Genomic DNA, 19,904 nt, shown 5'->3' on the forward strand with positions numbered 1-19,904 from the left:
TACCTGATTCGGCCTGACTCTTATCCAGATTCTTTATTAAACACCTGGCTGCTTAAGAAATGGAGGCAACTGGAAGAGGGTCAAAGAAGTGGAACAGAAGATAATTAGAGGAAGAGATTGGTTTTAGCAGAAAGATCAAAGGAACCAAATGCAGGGAACTTGGCTAAGCAAGAGCTCAGGAAAAATGAGCTATTTGAGGCATGTAAAGAGTGAAGCAAATAAGAAATATGGAGCGGGTGCACAGAGCATAATGAACAGCCCTGTGACAGACACACACATAGGGAAAGGCGGGCCGAGGGTGGAACAAACTGCTCACCTGGCACAGGATTACACAGCAGTCCCATTGAACACTTTCTTCTTTTTTTTTTTTTTTGAGACGGAGTCTCGCTCTGTTGCCCAGACTGGAGTGCAGTGGTGCTATCTCGGCTCACTGTAATATCCACCTCCTGGGTTCACACCATTCTCCTGTCTTAGCCTCCCAAGTAGCTGGGACTGCAGGCGCCCGCCACCATGTCCAGCTAATTTGTTTTTTTTTTTAGTAGAGATGGGGTTTCACTGTGTTAGCCAGGATGGTCTGGATCTCCTGACCTCGTGATCCACCCACCTTGGCCTCCCAAAGTGCTGGGATACAGGTGTGAGCCACCATGCCCGGCCCCACTGAACACTTTCTGACATTCAACAGGCTTCTGCTCAATGACTACCTTGAATACCAAGCTATTAGAATGCCAGCTTTCAGAGAGGTAGGCATCATTTTTAACCTTTCAACTTTGGACAGGAAAATGTGCTTAATCAGTACTGCTTTGGCAGGCAGGATGGGCAGGGGAAAAACTATTTCTCTGAAATGTAATTTCTAGATAAGTTCTAGTGCTCCTCACTCCTACAGAATTTTTTCTAGTCAGCAAAGTTTTTACCAGTGAAGGCAGACAGAGAGAGAGACGAAGAAAGAGATTGATTCTGTCTGTACTGGTTCTAATGGGTTATATTTAAAGTTTTTGCCTAAGGTCTTATTGACTTGATTTTGGCAACATTTTAAAGTTCTTTGATCAGTTTCTTTCAGACACTGGGTCTTTATGTTTTATGGAGAATTAAAATGTATCCTTTTATTTTTAAATATATCATACATACAAAGCAAAATATAAAAACATGTATGTGTAGTTTAAAGAATAATGCTTAAATGAATGCCTGCATTTCTCACCTCTCCACTGTAAGTCAGAATATTTTGTTTGGCACCTTTGAGGCCCTCCGGGTGTCTCACCTTGATGATGTTTCCTTTTCTACCGCTTCCCTCTCAATACTATCCTAAAATTCACCTTAATTCCTTGCTTTTCCTTATAGTTTTACTATACGGTACAATATATATACTGTTTAAACTGTTGGGGGGTGCTTCTTCTTTTGAGACTGTGAGTTAGGGGTTCATCTATGTTCATTCATTTAACTAGTTATTTTTAAAATTAAACTCTTAATTTTGATATTATTGTGCATTCATATGCAGTTTTAAGAAATAATATAGAGAAAAATCCCTTGTGCCCTTTACCCAGTTTCCTGCCAATGGTAACATCTTGCAAAACCACAGTAGAGTATCAAACCAGGGTACTGACACTGACACAGTCAAGATATAAGACATTCTCTTCACAGCAAGGACCCATTATGCTGCCGTTCATGGTCACACCAGTTCTCTTCTGTCCCCATTCTCTGACTACTAATCCGTTCTCCAGCTCTTTAAAACTTGATTCAAACTAATGAGTTTAAGTATATGAGCAGGAAATAAAAGGAAATTCAATTTTAAAATGTGTGAACTCAAGTAACCATTAATCTGTTCTCTAACTCTGTAATTTTGCCATTTCAAGCATATTATATAAATGTAATCATACAGTATGTAACATTTTGGGATTATTTTCTTCACTCTGTCATTCTCTGGAGATTTATCCAGGTTGTTCTTAAGTGTCAATAGCTCATTCCTCTTTGTTGCGGACTAGTATTCCATGGTATGGATGTACCACAGTTGGTTGTACTGTTCACCCACTCAAGAACATCTGTGTTGTTTCCAGATTTTGGCAGGCTTTTATTTTTTAAAACATAGAGAAATGTGTATGGATATTTTTAATGTCTTAATGTTCTGTTTCTAATCCAGATTCAGAAAAACCAACTAAAATGACAAAGACCAAAGAGGAAGGCTCAGAAGGGATTGATTGAAGCCTAAAGGATGAATATTAGCTTGTTCTTCATCTCTTACAGTTATAACAGTTACAAAGAAGATAGTCAGTTTTAGGAGGAATACACTCAAATTCACTAGTCCTCTAAAGAGTATATCCAAGACCGGGTGCGTTGTCTCACTCCTGTCATCCCAGCACTTTGGAAGGCCGAGGTGGGTGGATCACCTGAGGTCAGGAGTTTGAGACCAGGCTGGCCAACATGGCAAAAACCCATCTCTACTAAAAATACAAAAAAAAAAAAAAAAGATTAGCTAGGTGTGGTGGCGGGCACCTGTAATCCCAGCTACTTGGGAGGCTGAGGCAGGAGAATTGCCTGAACCTGGGAGGCAGAGGTTGCAGTGAGCCAAGATCGGACCATTGCACTCCAGCCTGGGTGACAGAGCGAGACTCTGTCTCCAAAAAAAAAAAAAAGGGTGTATCCAAAATGAATCAGAATAAGGTTTATTATTGACATTAACCCCATGCTTATACCATGGTCTCATGGTGGTCCCTTACCTCACTACCAGGACAGCATGAAGAAGAGTTCAAAAGACTTGCTTCTGTAAACAATGGGCAGAAAAAATAAAAATAATAAGTGAGTTCCTAACACTTGCTACTTGAGTTGCAAACAGAGCTCAGAAGAATGGATGGACTAGCCTTATATGGCACATCATGATGATGAAGTTAGAGGCATTTGTTATTCCTTGCTTCATGGACAATATTTTGAAGAAATCACCAGGGGATACCACTGGAGATTCCACACATTTGGGGGCAGTATCTTCTTGTCCCAGTCCTGCGATAACTCCCAGTGGCAGCATCTGCTCAGCCCTAGCACAGGAAGAGGCACAATTAACTGCATTGCTTTTCTTTTCTTTTCTTTCTTTCCTCTTTTTTTTTTTTTGAGACAGAGTCTCACTCTGTCACTAGGTTGGAGTGCAGTGGCACAATCTCGGCTCACTGCAACCTCTGCCTCCCGGGTTCAAGCTATTCTCCTGCCTCAGTCTCCCCAGTAGCTGGGACTACAGGTGTGTGCCACCACGCCCAGTTAATTTTTGTATGTTTAGTAGAGACGGGGTTTCACCATGTTGGCCAAGCTGGTCTCGATCTCCTGATCGCAAGTGATCCACCTGCCTCAGCCTCTCCAAGTGCTGGGATTAAGGTGTGAGCCACTGTGCCTGGCCTCCTTTTTCTTTTTGACTCGTTTTCTGAGGCTGGAATCCCTCATGCATGGTGCTCCCTGGTTAGTCTAAGACTGATCAAACATGTGGCCACTACCCAAAAGATCTGATACCGCACCCTATCTCAGTCCCCTCAAATCCATACTCCTGGAATTGGACCTTGTTTGGGGTTGCCACCTCTGCTGCCCTCTGGGTTTCCTCCCTTGTTCTCCGCACCACATCAGCAAGACTTTGCCATTTTTGGTAACTTGGCTAGACAAGCCAGAAGTTTGATCGCATATGGCCTTTCCTATGTCCTTTAGCAATTCTAATGAGGCCTTGATGGTTACATATTTTAAATAAATGAAAGGATCAAAGCTTATGAAGAAAAGATGAAGGCAGCTTTAAACTTTTTGATTTGTTATTTTTTTTTTCTTTTTTTCTGGAAAGAGCTTAAATAGGCATGCAGTTTGAGAGTAAGGAATCTAGAAATGTCTACTCAGCAATTTTATACTAGCTCTTTATAACTGTAAGACATTCCATAAAAGCTCGGTAAAACTCTAGTATTTCTAAAATCCTGTGAAACTGGTACATCTCAGTGGAGACACAGGGTATTAGAAACTGTGATGTTTGAAAATTACTGCTATAATATCTGAAATCCCTCTTTCCTCTCTCTCCTTTTTTAATTTTAAGAAGTCCAGAATCTTATGGGCAGAATATATGGTTTTAAGCAAAGCTTGCCCTTGAGCTTTGGATTAGCCTGGGCTCATTCTTCTCTATTTTTATGTTCACATTATCCATTCATTCAACAATAAACATTTATTGAACATCTAATGAGTGTCTGGTACTCTCCAGACACTGGAGATTCAAAGAAAAGGCCATGATACCAATACTTCTCTTTAGGGAGTTGAAGAGCTAGTGGAGGGAAAGGGATATTCAAAGAAAAAAGGAAATACAGTGTTGGGAAGGGGGAGTTAGGTGAAGTGAATGGCTTGGTTTGGTTTGCAAGAGGCTTTAGGGGAGTGTTGAAGATCTTGAGCCAAATTATAAATCCACTCAGAGCAAATCAGGGTCTGAAAAAACTTGATTGAACTCCTTATTTCTGAAGCCCAAGGAGGTGACCTGGTCTAAATGTGTGTGCCTAATTAATAGCTAAGATAGGATATACTGACCTCAGTGTGTCTCTGCAAATGCAGAGATTCACAAAGCAGCAATGTGGAAACTTGTCAGTTCACTTGGAGAACAACTCAATTCTCATTTGAGGGGAGGAGCCTCCTGTCTCCAGGCTGAGCTGAAGTGGGTGGCAAGAAAAGAGAGGGGAGAAGCTGGCTGCAGGCCATCCCCACACTGGTGAATGGTCTTGGAAGCTGAGGTGCCTTTGTCAGGGAGGAGCCAATGCACCTGGAAACAATTTGTGAGGCTTTAATGCCTAAGTAAAATTAGTACTGAAATGTCTGAATCTCTGCAAGAGATTCTGTGTTCAATGTTACTCTTTCAACAGAATAAATGTAGACTTGGTCCCAGTTATTCATGTAATTAGACACCGGTTTAGTAAAATGATATATGTAGGCTAATTCATATTGACCCTCAGAGAAAAAAATCACCTATTGTTATTCAAGAAGCACAAGTAATTTTATCTCTTTTTACAAGCCCAAATGAAATAGATTACCTTTCTGAGCAATGAACAACTTGAAATGCAGATAGATATGCAAGGTTACAGAGCAAGAGGATAAGGACTTGCATTTGAAAGAGCAAGGTCTTCTGTAATTTGGTGCCACAAAATTCTCTTAAATGAATGTAGAGGAAACCAGGGGATTCTGAAACTGAAAAAAATCTCTCAAGGAAAAAGAAAAAGATAACATACAGGTGTCACGGGAAACAGCATTTTATATGTATTTAGCAGCCTTCCTCTTGAAGGAAAAACACTTCTCAAAACCTTCACCAATACTCCTCTTGTCCAGGACACCGTCATCTCTGTTGTGGACACTGAAAGAGCTTCCTAGTGAATGTCCCTCTTTCACCTTTGTCCCTTACAATTCACTCTCCACTCAGTAGCCAAAGTGATCTTTGAAAGATTGTCTTTTAAAGCTTGCAACTCTCCAATAGCTTCCCACTGTACTTAGAATAAAATTCAAACTTCTTAGCCTGGCTTTAAAGGCTCTTTAGGATTTCTCAATAGAGACATTTTTTTTCAGGACAATATGAGCAAGACAAATCTTGTGTGAATCTATCAAGAGCAGTGCAAGATGTTTATCATCCATGGTCCTTGCCCACTAGAAGCCAATAGTGTCCTGCCCTCAACTCTAGCATTGTATATGCAAATTGCCACCTGCGCATCTTCAAACATCCTCTAGGCAGAAATAGAGAGGTTGCAGCACCCCCAGCTGAAACCCCCTACTAGCCTATGCAATCTGGCTCCTACCAACTTTTAACCTCAGGATCTTCGCATTGGCTATTTTCTCTGCCTCAAATGCTTCTTTCCCAGACCGATTTGGCTTCTTTTCCATATTCGATCTCACCTCCTCAGTCAGGCCTTCCCTGACCACCTATAAAATAGCAAAATACATGCACACTTGGGCACACAAATACACACAAAGTTTCTCTCTCTCACTGAACACACTTTATCACTAGTTACAATTTCCTTCTTTGTTTACTCATTTATTGTCTCTCTCTTGCCTCTCTAGAATGTAAGTTCCATGAGAACAATATATTTTGTTTATTGTTATATCCCCAGTGCCTGGGGATACATCTTTGTAAATATTTGTTGATCAAATAAAATAGATGCCATTACGTTATATGCCATTTAATCACATTTATAATAAATGTTAGGATGCAGCAGAAAAACATTATTTAATTCATTGTTCATATAAAGCACTGAGACACTAAAAATAACAAGTCCCACAGTGAATATGAACATGGAGAGAGAAACCAAACTAGAAATGTCATTACCTTCTTACTAAGTCACACTGGATTATTTCAATATAAGGCAATCCATTAGATAGGTCACATTGAAAGACATAAATATGCAAAGACTATAATTAACATAACTCTCTTGTCCCAGCCACTTTAGGACAACATGCTTATGTTGGTTACTATCTATATACCAGTTGCATTTCTTTTTTTTTTTTTGAAATTTAAAGAAAAAATTTATTGAAGATCTGAAAAACAATTCCTAAAAGATTGACTTTTCCAGAAAACTAGCTACACAATGCATTGTGTCAATTGTGTTAAAATGTGCATTAGACACAAATACAAAAATCATGAATATTTCATTTCACTTTATAGTTTATTACACCTTCTCAAATATAGGCTCAAAAATTTCACCTTTCAGAGAAAGGAAGAGACAAGGAAATAAATTTACTGTTTCCTCTGGAACAAACTTAAATACATGTCTTTCAACTGATTCTAGATCCTAACCAAAATGATCAATGAACAAGATAAAGCATCATGTGGGGACGGCAAACACAACACATACCCACTGCCGCTCTCCACTCCCACTCCCGTGCAGTTTGGCTTAGCAGTTCTAGAGCTCTCTCCCACTGAGCACCCATCCCACCTGGGACTCCTCAATCCAGTGCTCCAGGAAGCTGCTGCCAATGAATTGGAGTTGACAGATAAGTTAAAAATCTATTTGCCAGCCCTGGAATCATGGAAAGAGCAAACACTGTTCACATCAATCTGAGTATGATATCTTCTCTTTATCACTTGTGAGATCTTGGTTACTTAACCTCTTTCTGTTTAATGATACCAAATTTGTATTTGAAATGATATATGTCTTTAGCACAGTGCCTGCTACAATTAGAATTCAATAATAGTAGCACATAACTGTGGTGAGATGGCTGTACTTCACCTCCAAAAATGGAAGAAGTATTATATAGAAAGGCGAGAGTAAGTGCAAGTTACTGGGAACACTAGAGTGAGATTTACTATTGGACTAGAGGAGCAGTTCCCAAAGTGTAGCCCCAGACCACCTATCAACTTGCTAGAAATTGCAAACATTCAGGTCCGAGCCGAGACCTACAGATCAGAGACTCTGGGGATAGAGCCTGGCAATCTGTGTTTTAACAAACCTTCCAGGTAATTCTGATGTATGCTTTCTAGTTTGGGAGACACTGCACCAGAGGGGCAAGCAGGAGTGGAGAACAGAAGTTATGAAGTCAGGGGAGAAGGATGTCTACTCACCTGATGATTAATCAGGCCTAAAACAAGGAAGTGCTGCCCCTCACAGCACTCCCCACTTTCGTGGAAATTTCCCATAGACAGGTTATCAATTTGCTGTAAACACAAAGGACAGACCCAGAGCACACTAAAAGAATATGGGCTTCAGCCGGGCGTGGTAATCCCAGCACTTTGGGAGGCCGAGGTGGGCAGATTATGAGGTCAGGAGATCGAGACCATCCTGGCTAACATGGTGAAACCCTGTCTCTACTAAAAATACAAAAAATTAGCTGGGCACGGTGGCGGACACCTGTAGTCCCAGCTACTTGGGAGGCTTAGGCAGGAGAATGACGTGAACCTGGGAGGCGGTGCTTGCAGTGAGCCAAGATCGCACCACTACACTCCAGCCTCAGCAACAGAGGGAGACTCTGTCTCAAAAAAAAAAAGAGAAAAAAAATGAATATGGGCTTGTATTACAAGGGTAGGTGTGGGGAGAACGTCCCCAGTGCAGCCCCGGTGCAGGCATGCAATAGACTGAACTTCAGTCTCTCTCCCTTGGAAGGGTAGGTAGCCGTGATTCCTGATTGTTTCAAGTGCGGCTTTGACTGAAGGTAAGAAGCTGGCATAGACTTCTTCAAGCTTCCCCAGCTTGGTGGCTTCATGAATGAATTATATCTGAAAAGTTTAAGGAGAATAGTTGGGGAGTTGGGGAAGAAGGGAGTCAAAGATATATCGAGAGATTCAACTTCACTAGGATCTCTCATTTCCATCTGTTTAATGCTTTTCCCCATTCTAACTCCCGCCAGTGTACCAGACACAGAAATACTTGCCTTGGGGTAAAAAGTTAAAAAATATTTTTAAGGAGCACAGCCAATCCAAAACTCTTTGAGACCCAGCAACATCTAAACCACATCTTCATTTGTAGGCTGTTTCCACAGTTAACCCCTGTAGCAGGTCGATGGTTGCCTCAGCATCTACTTCTTTTTGATTCCACCTAATTAGAAACATAACTTACATTTTTATTAAAAATTGAATTTACACATCCTTAGAAACATATCCATACTTGCAGATTGTCTAAAGCATGTAGACAAGATCTGGGGCCATTACCTTATTATTAAGGTACAAGACTTTGTTAGAGACTATTAGGCATTCAGATCCAACATAATTACTGAGCACCTGTCCTGGCACATTTCATGCTTTCCCTGAACGACGTGCATAGGTATTATTATCATTCTCATTATGCAGGCCATAGATCGAGGCTCAGACACATGTAGGAACTAGCCCAGAGTTTCAAAGCTCTTAAAGGAGGACAAGTGTGGACTCTCAACACCAGTCTCCTGACAGAGGCGGTGTTAATCTATGACTAGAAGATAGGCTGTGTGTGTGACCTGTTCTTAGTTTAGTTAAAAATGGCATACTCAGTTCCCAGTTTATGTACATGCTGGGATGTATACTTCCAATGGAATGTTTCTGCTGCTGAAATTTGTCACCACCTTCCTAAACTGGTGAGAGAAGTTTTTTGGATCATACACAGACTCATTGCAAGTAAGGCAAACCTACTCTTAAAGTGACCTAGACAATGAAAATGCTGAAGTAAGGATAATCATGTTCTTAAAGACCTTTGTGTGAATAGGCTAGGAGTTTTTATAGAAAAGTAGCAATTGGGGCCAGGCATGGTGGCTCACGTCTGTAATCCCAGAACTCTGGGAGGCTGAGGTGGGCAGATCACTTGAGGTCAGGAGTTCAAGACCAGACTGGCCAACATGGTAAAATCCCCATCTCTACAAAAATACAAAAATTAGCCAGGCATGATGGTGGGTGCCAGCTACTTGTGAGACTGAGGCAGGAGAATCACTTGAACCCGGAAGGCAGAGGTTGCAGTGAGCTGAGATCACGCCACTGCACTCCAGCCTGGGTGACAGAGCAAGACTCTGCTAAAAAAAAAAAAAAAAAAAAAAAAAAAAAAAAAAAAAAAAAAAAAAGTAGCAATTTTTAAAATACTTCTAAGAGGTGCCTTATAAGAACCAAAAAAGTTCCTTTTAAAATACTTTTTTAGCTTATTTTTGGAATAGACCATGTTTATAGAGATTCTAAGATAACTTACTATTGTTCTTTAAGAATATGGAGTAATTTTATATTAAAAGAAAACAATCAACAATTCTTCACGTCTCTGAACACAAAATAAGTGAAAGTGGGTTTGCTTAAGAAGAGCTTCCAAACAGTGAGGTGGTTGATGAGTAGGAATGGGTTTCCCAGTGAGTTGGGCATCCTTCTATGAAGGGAATGGACACGGGATGAAATAACTGTAGTTCTAAAGCTGAGCTACAGAGCTGGTTTCCATTTTCAAAACTTATTTCCAAGGAACAGTATAGTTTCCCAGGTAATAGAAAAAGAAAAAGGAAAAAAAAAAAAAAAAAAGGAGAAACAGCATTTATGGAGCCTATGCTGAGTTCTGGGGTCTTTTGATCCTAATTAACATTCATTCTCTTTACAAATAAGAAAGCTAAAGTTTAGACTGGCTGAGTAATTTGCCTATGGTTATGGAAATAAATGGAGAAACTAGAAATATAACTCAGATCTGCTCAATTCTAGGTCAGAAACTGAGGCACAGATAAAGTAAGTGGCCTGTGTGAAGTTGTAAGATCCATATGTGACTGAGGGGCGCGAGAGTCATTGTGTGAAATGTTTGGGAAGACACATCTTTTTTTTCCTTTGAAATGCCTTGATTTATCTTATAAGAGATAACAGTATGGGCTGGGCATGGTGGCTCACACCTGTAATCACAGCACTTTGGGAGGCCAAGGCGGCAGATCAGGAATTCGAGACCAGTCTGACCAACATGGTAAAACCCCGTCTCCACTAAAAATACAAAAATTAGCTGAGTATCATGGCGCATGCCTGTAATCCCAGCTATTCGGGAGGCTGAGGCAGGAGAATCGCTTGAACCCGGGAGGCGGAGGTTGAAGTGAGCCGAGATCGCGCCACTGCACTCCAGCCTGGGCGACAGAGCAAGACTCCCTCTCAAAAAAAAAAGGAAATAATAATAATAATAACAGTATGGTACTTTTAGAGATTTTTCAGCTTTAAGGACAGAATTTTGTTTTTCTGAGTGGCATCTATATTTGAAAGCAATGTATTTGACATTGCTTTCTGGATTTAGCTTGGTACAAAATGAAGCAAAACTATACCCATGCACTCTGCTCTCTTCCACATTGTGAATGCAGAAGTTAACTTTTTGCTTGGGACACCAATGTTTCTGAATGAGAAAGGTCCAAAGTAAAGCCCTTTGTGATTTTAAAGTCAAGAACAGATCTTTCTTTTCAGTAACCAATAATCACCACTTTGCCCATCCATCAGAAGTCAGAGGAGAAGAGAGGAACCCTTACACTAACAAATCCCTCTTGATAAACAAAATCTTTTTTCATGAACATTCTGTCTTTAGAAAGCACTACCAAGTGGATAGAACACTTGTTAGTTAATAATTAGAAGAATTCTTCAGTGAATACTCAGATGAATGAATATTCTTAAAAGGCATGCAGTATGTAAGGAATTTTAATCCAGCCTTCTTGTTCACTCCCCCACACAACAACTGTAGAGAAACCACTGCCTCTGAATGATGAATGGACCTAGACTCAACTAGGAGGGAAGAGGACCCCAAGCCCTGTAATTTAGCATCTCTCCTTTTAAATTCCTGGGTGGACTCCTTTTTTGGCTGTAGGCTCAGTTAAACAGCTTTGGATATTATGTAAAATGACCATCAAGTGTTTCTCCTTCTATACCACACCCATCTCTTTTCAAGCTCTCAATAAAATCCCAACCCCAGCTGTATATACATCTCAATCTTAGACAGAAACACACTTCTGCTAGCAAATCTTTAGCTATTAAAAAGTTTTATTACCTAATTTCAAATTAATCTTGTACAAGGCTCCAGACCATGGAAGAAAAAAAATCAAGAAACTGAATTAGTAAATGACGGAGCAGTAATTAGCTTAAATGAGATTTCTTCCAGCCCTATGCTGGAAGAAGGATGACACAGAAAATCTGAGGTTTTTCTGTGGATGACACAGAAAATCTGAGCTTAGAAAATCTCTCTTCTCTGCACGTGGTACTATGAGGATGCCAGAGATGCATTTCCACAATCATAGTCTTGTTTATTTATTTAGTCTCCTACTGCAGTACTTCACACACGCACCCCCACCTTCTGCTCTGTGGCAGCCAAACCCTAATGGCTAACAAGCCAGGCTGCATAAAGGGTTAAGGCTGCAGCCTTCCAGGCGTATAGACATTCCAAACATTGGCATGTAACTTTCTCCTCTGCAGTCAGTCCTGTAGCTTGAGCTCCTGGAAAGCCTTCAGCACTTGCAGAAGCAGTATTTCCTACCAGCTATGTTTGGTTTTAACTTGCAGTTCACCAGGTTATATAGCTCAAGAGTCTAAACTTATCCCTCCATGGTCTTACCTAGAATTTGTCCCTCTTCCCGTGCTGAATTTGTTTCCCCTGCCCTGGAAGTGCCTCAGGGCCTTCTGTAACCTTGCTGCCTTCTCCCCACAGGAAGTTAGATACATCCTCACTGGCTGCATTACTGCACATTTCCCTTGCAACCTTGTTTTTTCCTTCAACTCAAACTTCTCCAAACAGCACCATCTCTGCTGACCCTGAAATTCTCTAGTCCTTTCATACCAATATTTCTAACCCGCCATGAGAACGATTATAGAGGGCAAACTGGGGAGAGAAGGTTTGGGAACTCACCTGCACAGCAGCAAGGATCAGACACAGGATAGGGCTGCCCACAAACTTCCCAGGGACTGTCTGCAGCCAAGTCTCTTGGCCTTAAAGGGACAGGGCGCTTTTCACCATATAAGGAAGACAATTTCACTTGACTGCTTTGGAACCGGTTTGGGCAAAGCAGCTCCTTCTCTTGACATTGCCTGCCAGGCTTCAGCCTTTTGAGGAAATTTGGAGCCTGACAATTCACAAGGATCTGCACATAGTAGGCAATTTAATAATTCCTAAATAAGGGACCAGGCGTGGTGGCTCATGCCTGTAATCCCAGCACTTTGGAAGGCCGAGGCAGGTGGAGCACCTGAGCTCAGGAGTTCGAGACCAGCCTGGCCAACATGTGAAATCCAGTACCCAGTCTCTACTAAAAATACAAAAATTAGCCAGGTGTGTTGGCAGCCTTCCAGCTACTCAGGAGGCTGAGGCAGGAGAATGCTTGAACCCAGAGGCAGAGGTTGCAATGAGCCAAGATCATGCCATTGCACTCCAGCCAGGGCAGCAGAAAGAAAAATAAAGAAAAAAATCCTGGATAAGGCACAGGAAAGATATTTGGTGGGCTATTTTTAAAGGCCAGAAAACCCTTTATGTGGGGCTTATTCTCTTACAAAAAGGGTTTCTAGCAACCGTGAAGTCTTCCTCAATTATATGAAAGGGCTTCTGCTTCTATTTCAGGTTTGGCTTCCTTGAAACAAATGATCTTGCTCACCTCAAAGAGGAGCGGCCGTTTGCCCCCGTCCTCCTGACTCCGAGACAAAAAGAGAAGACTGAAGAGTGGTAAAGCCTGTAGTGTGAGATTCGGATTGTAGCACTGCATGCTGAAAACAGTGAAGTGGAGATGATTTTGCTCTTTCAGTGGGTAGAGAGCCCTTCCGAAACCGATAAACACGCACAGTCCTCAATGGAGGCCCTCTACCAGCCTTGTCTACTCCTGAGCACAGCTCTTGGACTCCCTTGGCTAAAGCCCACAGCTGAAGTTTGAGGGTTCCTTTTACCTTTCCAGCTGGCAGGGAAGAGGATGTGCTTTAGCAACATCAAACATTTTCTACTGATAATATTCAAATGCAAAGCTGTCCTGTTGATTTGGGGGTGGATTAAAAGTAATTATAAAATGTTAGATTCTAAGAAGACAGTAGAGCCTAATTTGGTCATCACTTGTGTGGTAACATACTTCTTTCTTTGCTGCCAACTGGATGTTGTCTTTGAAAATGCTTTGACATCTGCCAGGTGGCTCCAGCCAGCACCTACTCTTTTTTGCTTAGCTTACTATGCCTGATATCCGGTGTCTGAATCACAGATTTGGGATCTTTTAAAAACGGAATTTGGCACTTGATTATAGAGTCTCATACTATCTTCACATCTTACTTTCTTGCATAAATTTTGAGTTTCAAGGAAAAAGACCACTCCATATTCCTCCATACTCTGATTAACACCCAGCATGGAATAAGTGTGTAGTAGACTGGGAAATCCTTGTTGGATTTAATCAACTGAATAGAACCCTGGGTTTTTGTATGATGTCTAGATAGTTTTATGAATAAAGTAGGTGTTTACTAAATAATTGTTTAGTAAATGGCTAACCCATCCCAGCCTCACTGGGAAAGAGAGGGAAACGGGAGCTCCTCTTCATTTTGCTGTGGTCAAATAAATACATGATTTCTTTGCTTTACTCTCTCTTTTATATCAACTAGTAATTTTCATGTCATTAACTTTTCTTTAAGGGAAGAGGTCAAAGGAATATCTTTAAAAGGTAATTATTGTGATTACTCTTTGATCCAGCAATCTGATTTCTAGGAATTTAATCTAATGAAATAATTAAACAGAGGCAAAACATTATATTAATAGAGCCACTCATTGTATTACTATCTATAACAGCCATAACAAGAAATTACTTAAAGGCTCTAAGGTTGTTTCATACAGCAATAATAATAGCTCATGCTGATTGATTGCTCGTCATGTATCAGGCACTGCTCTAAAAGCTTTATGCAGACTAACCCACTTAATCTGTAATCTCACTTAATCTGTCTCAATTCTCATGACAAAGCTATGAGGTAAAAATGGTCATCATCCTCATTTTACAGGCCGGAAGACTAAGGCACAGATCTGTCTCAATTCTCATGACAAAGCTATGAGGTAAAAATGGTCATCATCCGCCGGGCGCGGTGGCTCAAGCCTGTAATCCCAGCACTTTGGGAGGCCGAGACGGGCGGATCATGAGGTCAGGAGATCGAGACCATCCTGGCTAACACGGTGAAACCCCGTCTCTACTGAAAAATACAAAAAACTAGCCGGGCGAGGTGGCGGGTGCCTGTAGTCCCAGCTACTCGGGAGGCTGAGGCAGGAGAATGGCGTAAAACCCGGGAGGCGGAGCTTGCAGTGAGCTGAGATCCGGCCACTGCACTTCAGCCCGGGCGACAGAGCGAGACTCCGTCTCAAAAAAAAAAAAAAAAAAAAAAAAAAAAAAAAAAAAAAAAAAAAAAAATGGTCATCATCCTCATTTTACAGGCCAGAAGACTAAGGCACAGAGGTTAAACAATTCCCATTTGGATTGAGGTATTTTGGCACCAGCACTTATAGTCTTAGCATCATTCTTTGCTCTCATTAGGACTTCCTGAACATTATAATAGGCACTAGGAACAGACAGATTTATGAAAAAGAAAGGACTCAACTTCATATAGTCATTAAATATAACAATTATGAAAACTATGTACAGATGAAGAAACATCCTAATTTATATGGACATACATATTTATAGGTATATTATGATGCCATTTATTTTATATAGATAGATATAGTGTAGATATAAATTGTGACCCTTTTATTTAACAACATATCTTGGATATTATTCCATATCCAGGCCTGCAGATCTCCTTTACTTTTTAAATGGCAGATACAAGGCTGCCTTCTGGGAATATACTGTAATTTAACCAATGTCCTATTGATGTACGTTCAGACTGTTTCTAGTCTATTGCAGCTAAAGTAATTGTGTAATGAATATCTTTATTTGCCATATGTGATTTCAACAATAGCCAAAAAATATTATTTTTATTGGTATCACATTCAATTAATAATTTGATGTTGGGAAAGTTGACTTCTTTATGATATTTAGTCTTTTTATCTAAACATGGGGAATGTCATTTCATTTTATCAAGATTCAGTTACATATATTCTGCATGTTTATTGTTATTTTTATTCTAATGTATTTTATTATTCTAGAAGCTATTTTAAATGGGAACTTTTTCATTATGTTTTCTAACTTGTTTTTGTACAGAAAAGTTATTGATTATTGCATTTAATAACCAGCTTTTATACTGGATTATCTTATTGTTTCCAATAATTTTCTACGTGACTCTCTTTTAGCTATGCGATTATATCGTCTGTAAATAATGATCACTTTGGCTCATCCTTTTCATTGTTTTATACATTTATTTCCTGTTATTTAATTGGGTAGTACTTAAACAATATTAATGAAATACGTTAAACAATGTCACCATTTCCTCACATTATTGGGAAGGCTTTTTGTATTTCATCATTAAACAACATGCTGCCTTGGAAAAAATAGGTAATTTTTTTACCACTACCACAATATTATAAAGAAAGTTTTACCTGGAACACATCTATTTTCTTTTCTTTTCTTTTCTTTTTTCTTTTTTTTAGATGTAGTCTCACCTGTCTCCTAAGCTGGAGTGCAGTGGTATGATCTCAGCTCACTGCAACCTCTGCCTCCCAGGTTCAAGTGATTCTCCTGCCTCAGGCTCCCAGGTAGCTGGGACTACAGGGGTGTACCACCATGCCCAGATGATTTTATACTTTTAGTAGAGATGGGGTTTCACTATGTTGGCCAGGCTGGTCTTGACCTCCTGACCTCAGGTGATCTGCCTGCCTTGGCCTCCCAAAGTGGTGGTATTACAGGCATGAGCCACTGCGCCTGGCCAGAACACATCTATTTTTAATGACTAAACTTGATAGCTCCAAAACCCCCTGGCCCAACAGACACGAATAATTCTGCTTCTAACTGTCCCCCACTATTTCTCCAGGGATCCAGGGCCTCTCAGAGTTCACCTGAGCTTTCCCAAGGCATGTTTGTTCTCTCTACCCTGCTGTTACTACTGCAAGTGACTTTCACAAGATGCTTCTGAGCCTAGCATTGCTCTGCTTGTGACCACTGCAGCTAACCCATCCCAGCCTCACTGGGAGAGAGAGGGAAAGGGCAGCTCCTCTTCCTTTTGTTTCTCCAACTAATGTGAGACAGATTCTTCCTTTTATCTCATAAGACAGCTGATGCCAGGAACCAATTTAACAAGACATTACTTAGGCATGGAACCAACTTAAGAAGACATTACTGGAAGTTGGCAGTGAGTTGGGGAGAAGTAGTATAGCACACTCTAGACTGGCCTTAGTGAAGTTGGTTACCTGTCTCATTCTGCATCCTCCTTCAGATGTCAAGAGAATTTCTGCCTTTTGGAGCTTGGACAATATTGGTCACCTACCCAGAGAGAGGAGAAAGATAATTGCAACATAAATGTAAGGCCAACTTCCTTAGTCCCCTGCCTTTATCCCCTGCCTAGGTGTGATCAACTCCCAGAATGATAGTGAAAACATCCATTTCTTTCTAAGAGGTACTCACCTACCCACCCACTGGCATATGGTCTGTCCCTAAGGCACTAGCAAGACAATCACAGCATAATCTGACATCATGCAGCTTACATATTTTAAATGTGCCCTGGGGAGCTAACAATGGGCCCAGATTTATTGAAGTTACTCTTAAATTACAGATTGCCTTTTTTTTAAAGACAGGATTTTTAAATTTGATGATGACATGGCTGTGACCAAAAAACAAACAAACAAAAACAACAACAACAACAAAAGTTTTTTGGAGCCTCAAAGAGCAGAACCAGGAATCATCTGGATACCCATTTAGGGGAAGGATTGACCAGTGCATGAGGCAGCCTAGATATACTGAACAGGGGCTTATTAATTTGTTGACTATCATGAAGGCTTTGCTTGCAGCCCTTTGTTTCATGTAAAAATATAGGCATGGAACCAAACATATATTCCCTGTGTGTTGGCCACACTTTACTTTGCTCCCCAGACCCACACTAGCTCAGGAAATCAAAGTTCAACCTAATCACTTCCTCTAGGAAACTTGATTCATCCTATAAGATAACATCCCTCAATCCTCCAAGCCCTTTATTGCTATGCCTGAGCACTTTTTTAAAAAGTGAATAAATATATTAATGAGTATTATTGATATTTTGGGGCTTCATTTTCCAATCCTTGCGAGTTTATGCACCTTCTTAGGGTGGGAATTTATGCAGTCATTTGACAAGATTTGTTAAAAGTCTATAACATGCTGGGCTTTTCAGAACCCCGGGGATACAGCAGTGGAAAAAAATAGGCAAAATCGTGATACTCATGGAGCTTATGTTCTTGTGGGGAGGCAGACCTAAATAAATAAAAATGAAAATGTCAGGTAGTAATAAATTCGGTGATGAAGATAAAATAGGATACATGAAAAAGGTGACTTTTTTCATGTTGATTAGGAAAAAACTCGGAATTCTTGAATTTGAAGCTGCTCACATCTTTCTTTTTAGAAAAGATTCTGCAGCATCTACGAACCAGTTCACCTTGCAAATGACTGCTGTTCAATAAACATTATAGGATGGTTTAAAAAATTTATTTTGGAGCCTGACCAAAGTTTCTTTTTCATGGCTTTAACTACATTAGTTCATAGAGGATTTGTTTTTTGATCTCTAAATCAGGTGGTATCCTCAATGGGCTTTTAATGCAAGCTTCCTCTCCCTATGTTTCCAGCATATTGCCAATTGCCACTTATACAGGTTACATAAAAGCAAATGCAAAAAATAAAGTGATCTCAAATTCCGGTCAAGAAACACCTGCTAAATAGTTGGCATTATCCTTAGACAATCTTCTCTTCGAGCAATTTTGGAAACTCCCTAGTTGTACTTCTGTAAAGGTTTGCACCTGGGAAATGGCACAGAGGCTTTTATGAGAAATGCTATTATAAGCCTCTCAGTAGAGCTGAGAGACAGGAGAGGCTGCGGGAGCCCTATTTTATAGTACAGTAAGGTTAGCCATTTACTGTTCCCATAGGCTATTTCACTTGCAATAAAGGTCAATGGGCCTTTTTAGGGAGGAGAGCTAGACCCCTGTCTAAAACTGCCATCTTCAGCAGTCAAAAAGACAGCCTGCTTTAGATTCTTCTGGAAAGTGGTAGGATTTTTATTTCACTGGGAGAGTGGTTCAATATGATCAGCTGATGAGCACGGCAATAAGAATTCACAGACTTCAGAGCAGAAGACTTAAACCCTAAGGTAGCTTGACCACAAAGCTAAGCAGGGTGTGTCAGCCTGCGGCTCTGCTTGTTACCTTCATTTATGAACTCTGCCAAAAAATGCAACATTTCTGTACCTGGAATTATTTGTCCCTAGACTTCCCGAGAGATTGGTGTCCTAAAAGACAGTGGTTTACAACCTATGGAGCTGCAAATCCAGTACAGCAGAAGTCGTCCTACTAACAGTTGAATGAAATCAAACTGAGTATTTCCTTAAAGACACTGGGCTTCAACATTTTTGTTCAATATCTCCTAAAGGAATTTTGAAAAACTATATACCTTCCTTCAGTTTTATAATCTAAAAGTTTTCATCAAAACTTAAATGGTTGCAAAGGGTGTAATATATGGTCTGCTGTAAATATTGGCTTTCAAAAGTAATACTTAGCTTGTTATAATATATCTAATGGAATATAAGTAGTATAGCACCATGACACCCACCATCATCCATTTAGTAAGAGGTAGGAATTTTACGTCATTTCTTTTTCCCTTTGAATTCTTATTTCCATTCTTCTACAAAATTTTATTATAATAAAAGGTCTTTCTGTGCTTAGGAGTATTCAAATTTTACCTTAGTATAATTACACCTTAGTTTTCTATAATAAATATAAAGTGAAATTATAATTTGTTTCTTTCCTGTGACCTTTGGCTCTGTTAAAAGACAATGCAACTGGATGGAGCCCTCATTGAGATTATTGCCAGCAGTACCTGTGGCAGAGACAGTACTCTGTGCTCACCACACCCTTTTTCTTCTTGAAAGTCCAAGAAGTTTATATTTCGTAGTCTTCCACTGGGAGAGTGGGCAGAAATGAAATCTTGTTTCCTATCCTAGGCAGTTAAAAGCGTATTAAGGCCAGGTGTGGTGGCTCACACCTGTAATCCCAGCATTTTGGGAGGCCAAGGTGGGGGGATCCCTTTAGGCCAGGAGTTCAAGACCTGACCAAGATGATGAAACCCCGTCTCTACTAAAAATACAAAAATCAGCTGGGTGTAGTGGTGTGTGCCTGTAGTCCCAGCAACTTGGAGGCTGAGGTAGGAGAAAGGAGAATTTCTTAAACCCAGGAGGCAGAGGTTGCAGTGAGCTGAGATCGTGCCACTGCACTCCAGCCGGGAAGACAGAGGGAGATTCTGTCTCAGAAAGAAAGAAAGAAAGAGAGAGAGAGAGAGAAAGAGAGAGAGAGAGAAAGAGAGAAAGAAAAAAGAAAGAGAAAGAAAGAAAGAAAGAGAAAGAAAGAAAGAAAGAAAGAAAGAAAGAAAGAAAGAAAGAAAGA

At 40.4% G+C, this 19,904-nt stretch overlaps 1 protein-coding gene across 3 annotated transcripts in view; it reads right to left on the reverse strand.

Moving 5' to 3' along the window:
* LOC111550120 (schwannomin-interacting protein 1) overlaps positions 1-19,904 on the reverse strand; it is a 633,181-nt gene that overhangs the window by 158,331 nt on the left and 454,946 nt on the right. The gene's annotated exons all lie outside the window — the stretch shown is intronic.

This window comes from Piliocolobus tephrosceles, chromosome 2 (genome assembly GCF_002776525.5).
Source record: "Piliocolobus tephrosceles isolate RC106 chromosome 2, ASM277652v3, whole genome shotgun sequence".
Classification (NCBI taxonomy): Eukaryota; Metazoa; Chordata; class Mammalia; order Primates; family Cercopithecidae; genus Piliocolobus; species Piliocolobus tephrosceles.